We start from the raw sequence: 12,463 nt of genomic DNA, 5'->3' as shown, positions 1-12,463 counted from the left end.
ATAGATATCAATTACAAGTGATAGACTCCACTGGATTACACACTTAAAAGATATATGTCACAGATAAAAACTTATAGACTGAAGAGTTTGTGATCTCAAATCCTTCTTTGGTAAAGTGGCTTGCCCAAAAAAAATGATATATTTCACCATGCAAGTATATCTCATTTGATGACCTGGAAAATATAGAAAGTTTTTACATGCTAGGACCAAACGAGTAGATACTTCTATAGATCGATCTTAATGTTAAATTAGCACTAGCACAGTGATTGCTATTAATTGACCCGACCCCCGGGAAATGTAGAAAGCTAGTAAGAAAATTGAATTTCCCCACAATCACCAAGATATCTCATTTCCAACACATGTTTAATCAAAATAGAATGCAAAGAAATTACTAGTACACAAGCAAAATAATGACACAGTAAACACATTTGATGGATGAAAGTGTGAATCTGACACCTCAGATTTTTCTATGACTCCATTTTAATGATAAGATGCATGGTAAAAAATTGCTAGTTGATTCACTCAAAATCTACGAGAGTCACTTCATGCCTAGCAATTCCACTGGACCAAAACTAAGCAACAGTCAACTCCATTACAAAACCACCTTTAACAAGAAAAGTAAATGATTTAACTGAAGGAGATACTCCCTATTTCCTAGGCCTCTCTAAAGGACATATCTGTTGAGGAGTATATTACATAAAGTGCAAGTTCACAATTTCATAATATGTTAGCAAAGCATTGTACCAGAATTGTATCAAATCCCGAAGTTCGCATTGTTCCCTGAACCCATGTAGCTCCAAGAGGCACCTCAATGGAACTTCTTTTGATATGACCTATCATTTTAAGAGTAAAATAGAGAGACATATGAATCAAAAGAATTGACACTCATTTAGAAACTACTCATGAGCTAAAACTAATATAAACTAAACCTACATTCTAACAATAAAGAGAATGAAAACTGGTGAACAAGTTGTAAAGAAGAAATCTGTTGGGGGAAAATATGGTAACAACGAACTAATACTAGAAAATAGGTTAGAAGTGTTTGTCATATCACAAATTCCCAAGTGTAGTAGCCATGGAGGCTCAGAAGTACAAAGTGCGGTCATTTTGTGAAGTGTATGCAATCTTCTTGGGAGAAAAATATGCTTTATTACTAAGTAGAAATGAAGCAATTAAAAAGAATAGCTAGAAACAAGTAAAATTAGATTATAACTATATTTAGATAGAAATATACTGGAAATATAAAGGTAAAAAAATATATTGGAAGTGGTCCAACTTTACATGACAGTAAAAGACCATTAACTATTTGCTCAAAATACCCAATGAAGGGCCAAGCATGTACATCTTTTTCAGAAATAATATGCAAAGCATCAGCTATCTCATGTGCCCAACTAGAAAGAGTTGGGGCTATACAATGAGCAAGCTTTAGCATAGTCTCAAATGCTGCATATCTAACAATTGATGAGTGTAGTAATGGATCAACATATTTCACCTATAGCAGATTGTTTGAGGATAAGAAATAAAATGGCCAAACTAAATCTTTGTTGCAACAAATGTTTAGCTAGTAACTAAAAAATATAGTTACTAATGACCATTAATTCAATCAATAGATTTTGAAAAAAAAAAAACTTCCACAGTACATTTAAGCAATCTTGAAGTAGGAAGGAAAAAAAAGTAAGACATATTCAATGACTTACCCGTGGAGGTAGCTGACCATGAGTAAATATTGGATTAACAATAGCCATCTGACCAAGAGTCCTAAGCATAACTGGGATATTTTAACCCTGTGACAGAGAGTTGTTTCCTACTTTCCTCCTTCAACAACAATTAACTTAGTATGACAAACAAAATTTGCACTTCATCATTATACCAATAAATAAACTATAAGTCATTCATGAATCATCATCTAAACCCTAAACCGTATTAGGAACTATTCAGATGGATTCAGAAATTCACAAAATCATAATTAACTTGGTCATGAATTGATTTAACAAGAAGGTCAAAAGAAAATACTCACTTAATGATCAAAGCCTTTAAGTTGTATATGTAGCACGTCTAAGAAGCCCAATACACAAATCCTGTAGAAACAACAACAACAAAAAGAGGTAAATTTATAAACCAGAAAACATGACATATCAGTGAAAAGAATTAGTATAGACATAAAAAAAACTTGATAGTTCAAGGAATACATAAAACCAACTTAGCAACAGGAAATAACAACTCCTCAATCTAGCAAACAAAAATGATAAAATCAATTCAGGATAATGTTTGAGGAAATTCATCAAACACATTGCATGCATCAATTAATTAATACTTGCAATCAAGAGATCAAGAAGATGAAACTGTCGAAGATGAGGAAGGACTTTAGTAGTGACGATGGATAAAATGAGGCACACATCGCATAGTGGTTGTGCCCTGTCAATACAGAAATGCAGGTCTGAGATTGCCAATTCCATATCCTAATAGTTTGGTCATCACTTGCGCTAACAATCCATGGATGCTCATCATGGAGCTGCATAGTGCGAATGTAATCAAGATGGCCAAGGAGGGTAAACAAGCACCGGTGTGTCTTATAATTCCAGACCTTAATCTTATAGTCATCTCCTGCAAATACAACATCCTTGTCAGAAATAAGTGTAACCGAATTGGACCTTGAGATTATTGGAGCAGATCTAAAGCTAGCATGCTTTAAATATTTGTCTACACCTAAAATATTTTTCCATATCCTGCATTCCAATCAAGGAATCAATTTGTTCTTCAGTGGGTTTCTGCAATTATTGCAAGCACCACGATCATGCTTTTGTCTCCATCAGCTCCAGAGAACATGCATGAAGACAAAATTAAGCGAGGAAGACACAAAAAGTCAACCTTCGAACACTGCGTCCTCTGTTCTTTTTTTACAGAAACTGCCAAAATGAGATGTTTGATTGTTTTGAACAATATGGAGTGATTTGAGGCTGATGTTCAAGAAGAAAATAAGCACCAAAGACAAAAATTTTGATCTTTTTTCTTGCTTTCCCATGAGAAGAAGAACAACAAGGCAAAAGGGGGGCAAATCTAACTCGGAGGCTTCGCCTGATCACAGTTCGGTGTAATTCTGGAAGCGGAGAGCAAGTGGAAGTCGACATTGCTCGCGCTCTTCCTGGCAGCGGAGTGACCGGAGTCAACCACACGTTGACTACTCTTCTGCAGTAGGCGATCTCCCCCTGGATCGAGGTCTCCGCGTCATAGCTCGCGCTGCTGCTCCGCCTCAGCATGGACTTACCGCCGCTGAACTCGCTGGAGAAGGATGACGACTTGGAAGAAGCGGCGGAGGACTTTCTCTAGCTCTCGTCTTCCGCTATGTTTGGATTTTGATGGTGTCTCGAGGTTTTTGGGCCTTCCAATTTGTCATTTGTGGGTCGAGGTCTGTGGAACAGGGATTTGAAATAAGATCTGGAAGCTTTGACTTTGAGGCTGAGAGTGGCCTCCTTGAGCTTCTTGGCCCATGATTTCTTGGGGTTGAGCTCGGCGAAGCTGTCCTGGAAGTAGTCCTCTTCCTCGGGATTGAGTTCACCGCCACTGTGAAGGCTGGCAAGGACCCAGGGACGTTTGCTGTGGAAGCTCACACTCTTCACCCGGTTGCTCTTCATCTCAAATTTGGTCAACATATCTGCCAGATCAAAAACATAGCAGACAAACACAAATCAGAATGGAGGAAGAGGGGGTGCACACCGGAAAACAGATCTAGGGCTCGAATCCGAAGCCGGATCTATAGAAGCTTCTTCTGATGAGGAATTTAAGAACTGGAGCTTGAGACTAGATCGCTGCCGATGGGGATCTGGAGGGGAGACAACAAAATTGAAGGGGTAGCCCGACGACCGAAGACGGACATAGAGACGGAGAGAGGAAGCAAGGACGTCGTATGTTGATCCTAATCGGGAGAGGAAGGGGCGTCGATCTAGGAAGGGGAAGAGGGAGATGAGGTTGAGAGAGATGGTCGAAGGTTTAGGTTTAGGTTTAGGCTGAGAGAGATGGTCGGAGGAAGGGGCGCGATATAGGTTTAGGTTTGGAGGGAACTTCACAATGCTGCAAATTTTGGCTGGTGGGAATATTAAAATATTTTATTTTGGTTCATTAACACCGGGTTTTAAAAACTGCTGTTAAAATTGGTGTCTATTAACGAAAAAAAGATGCTCATAGACATCGCCTAAAAAACCGATGTCTAACGAAAATCTACGCTCATAGACACCGGTTTTTGAAAAAACTGGTATAAAATACTCAAAGATATCGGTTTTTGCTTAAAACCATTGTTGTTCCACCGATGTCTATGAGAGTTTTTGTTGTAGTGATGGCCCAACCCAATAAAACTTAGCTAGGGCACGGGCGTGTGAAACCTCACACGGCCGTGCCACGACCTTCACCCTCTTCCACATCCTCCTCTAATTTCCTCTCCATTCAAAAGTCCTCCATTTTCCTTCCTCAACCTCCACCATTCACCTCCTTCTCCCTTTCTAAAGTTCTCGCTTCACCTTGGACTAGGCCTCTCCATTGTCTAAGATGACAAGTCAATTAAAGGAAGTGAATATTCTAAAAAGCAAAGGAAAGGAGAGGATTAACTCCCTAGGAGATCCAAATGCTCACTTCAAGGGTATGTCTAACAATTTTGGTATTATTTTTACTAGTGATAAACAAAGTCATCAATATAATTCATTATTGAAACATTTCATCTTGAGTACTAGATTTATGGATCATGAAACCTTAGATGTTCTAGGTTTTCGAGATGATATTGATTGGCTCTTTGAGAGGATAGGATGGAATGACTTTATGAGCATGAAATAACTAACATACCTTAGAATTATCTTGAAAATTTTGAGCTCCATTAATATTCACAACGTTCAAGGAAGAGGGAAGATTACATTCTACTTATTCAATGATGACTATATTTGGACCCTTGACGATTTTAATTCATGCTTTGAATTGCCATGTGATGGAACACATATCAAACTCCCTAGATTTGAAAACTCAAATATATAGGGGTTGATTAGTGGGCAATCTCATTTTGATCCGCACTCATCTAAAGCTACTAGTATCACTAATCTAATTTTCCGCTATCTTCAATTGGTTATGATAAATACAATATTTGGATGTGGTGATAATGAAGGAATAATGAGGCTATTTGAATTATATTGTTTGTGAGCAATGGTAGAAGATGTTCTTATCAATTCGGGATATCATTTCCTAAAACACTTATTAGTGAAGTTAGGAAAGATTCCCTCTACCAACCCCATTATTTTAGGAGGAATGCTTATCCGTATGGCGGTGGTGCTAGGCTGTGATCTTGAGGATTTAGAGATGGTGAAGAATACCCCAGGAATTGATTTAGACTTATGCTTAGCAATTGGTATGATACGATGAGATGGTTACAGCTACTGTCTCATACTTAAAATATTTTTTTTTACAATTGCCAAATCCGGGATTAACCACCATTCAAATTAAGGATAATTGACTCTTGTCTATGACCAACAAGTAATCTATTCCCTTCTCCAAGTTAGCTTCTAAAAATATCCCTTCAAGCAGTTGAGACATTGCTAGATTCAAACACTAATTTCTTAAAAAAAAAATTAGTGATTTAACTCAAAAACAACCATTAATATATTCATTCAACTTATTGGTAAAAAATTTACAACAACTATATATATATATATATATATATATATATATATATATATATATATATATATATATATATATATATATATATATATATATATATATATATATATATATATATATATATATATATATATATATATATATATATCAACATATATATATATTTAATACTGATTATACTTTTTTGGGCAAAAAAAAAAAATCAAAAGTAGGTCTCTTTTTTAAAAAAGAAAGTTACAAGAGCGTCTTATCATATTTTTTTTAATCCTAAGAATATTCCTTATTCCAACTATGTTGTAACAATTATTTGATAGTTACTATACTATTTCACTTTAATCAAAATTTCTATACATAAAATACCATTATATTAAAAATACCTTTTATCAATTTGATCAAAATTATTTTAAATGACTTTAAAATAGTTGTAGTTCCTCTTAAATAGTTGTTACACAGTTTTAGAAGTCACTTAGTAGTTGGTACAATACTACAATAATATTGTATTAGTTTTTACAAATTGTAGTGGTTGTAGAGTAACTGCTCATGTTATAGCAATTTGTCGTAACTGCTACAATAACATTAGAAGTAATGAACAATGTTGTAGTAACTATTCTATAGCTGCTACAAGTTATAGCAATTAGTCGTAGCTGTTCTTTTTATAAAAAGAGCGCTCTTTTGAAGATTTGCATAATTTGGGGTGCCTTTGATTTTTACTCTACTTTTTTTCATTGAGCACTAATGAGCGTAAGAGGAAATGAGCATTCTCAGGCCCCGGGGCATAGTACGATGGCGAGAGGTAGGATGCACTCCTACACAATGAGGTAAATTCTCTCGTAGGGCATATCATATGCTCATGGTGCTCGAACCACTTGTGATGCTGGGTGTTGATGGGTGGCTCATATCTAATCGGAGGCTGATATGAAGGACGTCATGGATGAAAGAAGAAGGTGGCATGTGTTGGGTGCTACTTAGAATTCCATTCTGTTTCCCTTGTTCAAAAATTTGTACAAGAACAGAACTTTTCCTAGCAGCCCATGTGTTCTACAGAAGTTAAACTTGGATTGCAAATGAAACTTAACATTTTTAATCCAAGTTGTTCTTCAGGAGTTAAACTTGGATTGGAAATGGAACTTAACATTTTTACTCCAAGTCCAATCCATGTGTTCTTCAGAAGTTAAACCATATTATAGAAGTTGATTAAATATCTATTTCAAAGATTGACTTCCAGGTTAAACATGGTGAGGCACTCGGCCTTTTTGGGTTTGAGATCATCCACCACTTCCTAAACAAAGCCTTTCAAAGAAATTGAATATTTAAATTTCTTACAGTAACCTTAGATTTAACTATAGAGACCACAATAGAAACACAAAATTGAAACACAAAATCGATAGCCTCTTGTGTTGGTATTTCAGGATCCATACAAAGAAAAAACTAAACTAGTTTCGCTGCGGAATAAAGAACTAGTTATACCTTTCTTTGTATCTTAAAGATCTCTTGATCTTCTACTGTATTACTCTCCTCCTCTTGGACGTCGTGTGAGTGATGATCTACCAAGACGAAAACACCCGACCTTCTCCTTCCTTTCCAAACTTTTGGCCACCAAAGAATGCAAAGTGAAGAGACCTCCTTTTTCTTCTTCTTCTCCACCAAGAAACCGGCCACCAAGTGCTTCTTCTCTTCTTCTTCTTCTCCTTCAAGCCGTGACCACCAAGGTGAGATGGGCACCGGTCCTAGGCGCTGGCCTAAAGAGAGAAAGAGAGAAGAAGAGGGCCGACCACCAAGAGAATAAAAGAGAGAGGGCTTAAGTTGTGTTCTAGAGAGCATCCCCTCCTCCTTTTTTATAATCTTTGCTAGCGGCTAATAAGGAAAGTTTTTAATAAAATTTCCTTTTATTTGTTATTATAGATGGTTACAAAAAGGAAAGATTTTAATTAAATTAAAATATCTCTTTTAAACCATTGTAAATAGCTATAGAAGAAAAGATTATAACAAAATTTTGTTTTAAACAAAATCCTCCTTTTATTCCTATAATGGTTGGTGACAAAAAAAAAAGATTTTAACAAAATTAAAATCTCTCTTTTAACCATTGTAAATAACTACAAAAAAGGAAAGATTTTAACAAAATTAAAATCTCTCTTTTAACCATTATAGATGACTACAAAAAAGAAAATATTTTAACAAAATTAAAATCTCTCTTTTAACCATTGTAGATAGCTATAGAAGGAAAGATTATAACAAAATTTTGTTTTAAACAAAATCTTTCTTTTATTCCTATAATGGTTGGTTACAAAAAGGAAAGATTTTAACAAAATTAAAATATCTCTTTTAACCATTGTAGATAACTATAAAAAGGAAATATTTTAACAAAATTAAAATATCTCTTTTAACTATTGTAGATAACTAAAAAAAAGGAAAGATTTTAATAAAATTAAAATATCTCTTTTAACCATTGTAGATAACTACATAAAAGGAAAGATTTTAATAAAATTAAAATATCTCTTTTAACCATTGTAGATAATTACAAAAAAGGAAAGATTTTAACAAAATTAAAATCTCTCTTTTAATCCATTGTAGATAGCTATAAAAGGAAAGATTTTAACAAAATTTTATTTTCAACAAAACTTCCTTTTCTCTTGTTATATGGTCGGCCCCATGCTTGGGCACAAGTATGGCTTCGCCGGCCCACATCTTGGTCACTAAGAGGGCTTGGCCGACCCCTTGCTTGGGTACCAAGCAAGGATGTGGCCAACCCCTCATTTGGGTAAGAAGGAAAATCAAAACGGGTGAACGCGAGACTTTATAGAGGCTACAACAGAGACCTAGAGGAGGAATTGATTTTGGCCTCCTGATGGACTTGAGCTTCCTGTGTGTTAGTGTAAAATACCGAAAAATGCCGAATAAGAATAAGGGAATTTTTTGGAATTTTTGAAATTTTTTCGAGAATTTTTCATAGCTCGTATGGACGAGTTTACGGGGATAAAAACGGGTCCGGGGAAAGCCTATTTAGGCTAACCCATTTTAACGAGGAAAAGTTTTCTTTTCCTTTTTATTTTTATTTTTTCTTCTTTCTTTTCCTTTTTATTTTCTTTTCTTCCCTCCCCGCACGTGTGCCGAACCATTTTCCCCGACGTCGTGCCCTAACTGGCGGGAGTTCCCTTCTCCTCGCGATTTAAGACGCGCCTGACTCTTTCTCTCCTCCTTTGCTTCCCGTCTCTGCCAGTCTCTCCACCCGAACCTTTCTCTCTACCCTTTTCAGCGCCACCGACCACCGCAGTGCCGCCGGCCTCCCCTGCGCCCTAGCGTCGTGCCGATACCAGCCACCTCCTCCTCTTCTACGATCGCTACGACTGAGCGAGGGCGCCCTAGGTGTCACCCTCTCCCCTCACGGAGTAGCGCCGACGTTGCTACAGTCATCGCAACTGCGTGCTGATAGCCGGCGTTGCCGTTGATCCACTCGAGCAACCGACGATCACCAAGATCCTCCTCACCCACGTCGATAATCCCTCTGCTAATGATGAGCAGAGGCTTTTGATTTGGTACTTCCTTCTCCCCTTACTGTTGATTCAGCTCTGATACTACCATGCCCTAATTTTTGCCATGCCCTTATTCTCTTCCACTAGAGGATAGAGTTTCCTTCATCTCGGTGGTAGGACATCATGATGCTATCGATCATCATGATGCTAGATCTTAGTTGTTGATGGCAAATTAGGCGGCTAGCAACACCTCTCCAATGATCACGTCAGTGTTCTTCTACTTGCTGCCACAGTGAGGTAACAACAAGGTGAGTTGGGTTGCTGTTTGATTTGTAAACTCCACTGTGTGATCTTGTTGTATGATCTGTTTGATTTCCGACAGTGATTCCAACAGTGAGGTTCGGTTCTGCAGGGTGGTGTACTGTAGATCAACAATCAAGGCTGTAATTGTGATCGTGAGGTGAAGTAGGACTTGCTGTGGGCTGTTCTTGGTTCGGCAGCAACTTCATCCAACTACTCACTTTGTTCAAATAGCCACAGCAGTTGTGAATTGAGGTAAGGTATAAGGTTTTGATCTTGTGGTCGATGATTGATAGATAGGATTAGGTAGTTTGGAATTGGTCTAATGGTGGATTGGGGATTAGGTAATTAACCCTAATTTATCGTTAGACTTTATTTATATAAGTTGATGATTATTATTTAGGGGTTTGCCCTAAATGGTTTTAAGGATTTATTTAGCAATTCATTTGAATTTTAGCTAAATAAAAGTATATCTATTGGTATTATAGGACTTTGACGCGAGACGAGTATCTCGACGTCCGATTTGGACTGGATAGGACCTTTTCTTATTGGAGGCGGATACTTTTGACTTTATGTCTTTGATATGCATAGTAGTGAATTTAACAAATAGCAATAATTATATTTATTATTTTATTTCGGTTAGTCACTACCCGCTACCTGTTACATGCTTGGTTGATTGCTTGTTTTGCATCTCATGTTATTACTTACCTGATTATACATGCTTAGGGGTAGTGATTTAACCATGCTTCACCATGTTCAGGACCTAGGTGTGATACCCTATCTGATCTGTGAATCCTTGATGTGATTTATTGATTATGTTGCACATCATATATGTATATAGATTTGGTTCAGTATATTACCATGCTAAGTGTCATGCACCATTCGCATGATTGCATGCTGTGTGATAGATTGCTCCATTATTGTCGAGCACATCGTCAGTTTCATCACTGTTCACCATTGTTGACGCTCATGGGTAGCGTGACGCAGCGTGGTAGCACGTCAGTTTGCTCGTTCGGTGCTCCGTTGGTCCGCTCATGGGTAGTGTGATTGCAGTGTGATAGCATGTCGAGACCCCTCCCCGTCATCGTGTACCGGGAGATGAGAGCATTGCGCTCCCCCATTTATGATTTGGGGTAGGAGTATGTGTGTACTCCGACAACATCCCGTCCACTCGGTCACTCATCAGGAGTAGTGATGTAGAGTGCACGGTTGTCACAACCCTACCCACTCGGTTTCACCTTTGGGTGTGAGATGGCTGACTGGCGTTAGGGGTGACCATGACTGCATTGGCATCAGACACATTGATGCATTTATTTCTTGTGATTGTGTTTGCTGCATTTATTTACTGCATATTGGTTGGATGCCCATGCTTGACATACATACAGGATTTCTATACCTCTCGGACTGTTTATCCTTGTACCAGGTCCTGGTTAGTACAGTATTCTCTTGTTCATTTCAGATTGCATTTACCTTTATTACGTCAGGAGACTGTACGCATGATTAGTGCTAGATGTTACTTCCTTACTATGTATATCAGTTGTTACCCGCTGAGTGTTGGACTCACCCCCGCCTCCGTTATTATTTTCAGGTTGATGTTTAAGGAGAGACTTCCGGTTGCTAGTCCCCTGCAGACCACGAGGGCTTATTGATCTTTTGGTTTTTTTCTTTACTAGACTATGTTTTGAACTCGTTATGTTTTGGATACTTTGGATCTTGTATGGATTGTTTTACTTGTGGATGACTTTTATTTGGATTTGCTTTTACTACATGCCTGCCTAGATGGCAGAAGAGGTAAGTTGATTTTATCGTCGGATTTGAGCTTTACGAGTGTAGTGGAGTAGGATATCGGTTTTGAGCTTTATGAGTGTAGTTGAATAGGGTTGTTTTCGAGTCATCGTACTACTGTTCAGTTTGATTATTATTAAACTGCGTGGTTGTGTCAGCCAGAGGCTGAAATTTATATAAACTGCGTGGTTGTCTGTGTTGTTGTCTATTTATTATTGTTATTATTCCAGCCGCATGTGGCTGAGGTATATGGTGATTGTAGAAAGTTTCAGATTGTCCGCCGTACAAGGGAGATGCTGCCGAAATTTTTTCGGATAGGGACTCCTCCGGGGCGTGACAATTTAGTGGTATCAGAGCCAAGTTTTACGATCTTTGTTTTCGTATTTTGGGATATTTGGGATAACCTGATACCAATTGATATGGTATCAGAGCGCCAAAGTTTGGTGATACTTGTTTGATTTCCGTGTGTTGGATTTTCGAGATTTATCTGATACCAATTTATTGGTATCAGAGCAGGGTGTGATACCTGTTTTTAGTATTCTGGATATATTGTGCTAGCCCTACTTTGCGAGTCAAACTGGGTAGTTATTTTGGTTGCACGAGTTTTCCATTACGTATATGTTTTGGACTTTCGTTTCGGATTGATATGGATTTCCGGTGATTTTCTCGTACTGAATTCCGAGATCAATTTGGGGACTGGACAACGACGGAACATCTCCAGACAGCAATTTGGTATGAAATTATTTTGGTAATTGTTGATACTTGTAGTAATATCTATGATATAATTTAACAGATATGAGGAGATCTACACGTATTGCTGTGAGACGTGGTGCTGGACGACCACGTACGAGGACCTCGGGATCTCTGGATATGCCAGAGATGTCTACTGTTGATTATCCTGTCAGTCAGGGACGGACTCAGGGTACTGCGGGCGCGTCGGGCTCTCAGACCCCGATGGCTCCTTTAGAGGTCCCTACTTCGGCTGCACCGATGGTATCCACTCCTACCGTATTTACGGTACCATCAGGGGTACCATTGGTATACCCGACACCTGCTCCAGCGCAGCCTACGGCGTACCCGGCACCACCACCACCTGGACCCACCGTGTATCCGACACCAGTAGCACCTGTGCCCCCAGTACATACAGTGTACCCAGCAGCACCTGCATCAGGGATACCGGCTGCTCCACATCCGGTACCATTACCTACTGTACCTCCAGTCGCGGCCACCTATGTTCACCCTTCAGTGCCACC

Source organism: Zingiber officinale, chromosome 4A (assembly GCF_018446385.1).
Source record: "Zingiber officinale cultivar Zhangliang chromosome 4A, Zo_v1.1, whole genome shotgun sequence".
NCBI lineage: Eukaryota > Viridiplantae > Streptophyta > Magnoliopsida > Zingiberales > Zingiberaceae > Zingiber > Zingiber officinale.
Note: the sequence above shows the minus strand (reverse complement) of the source record.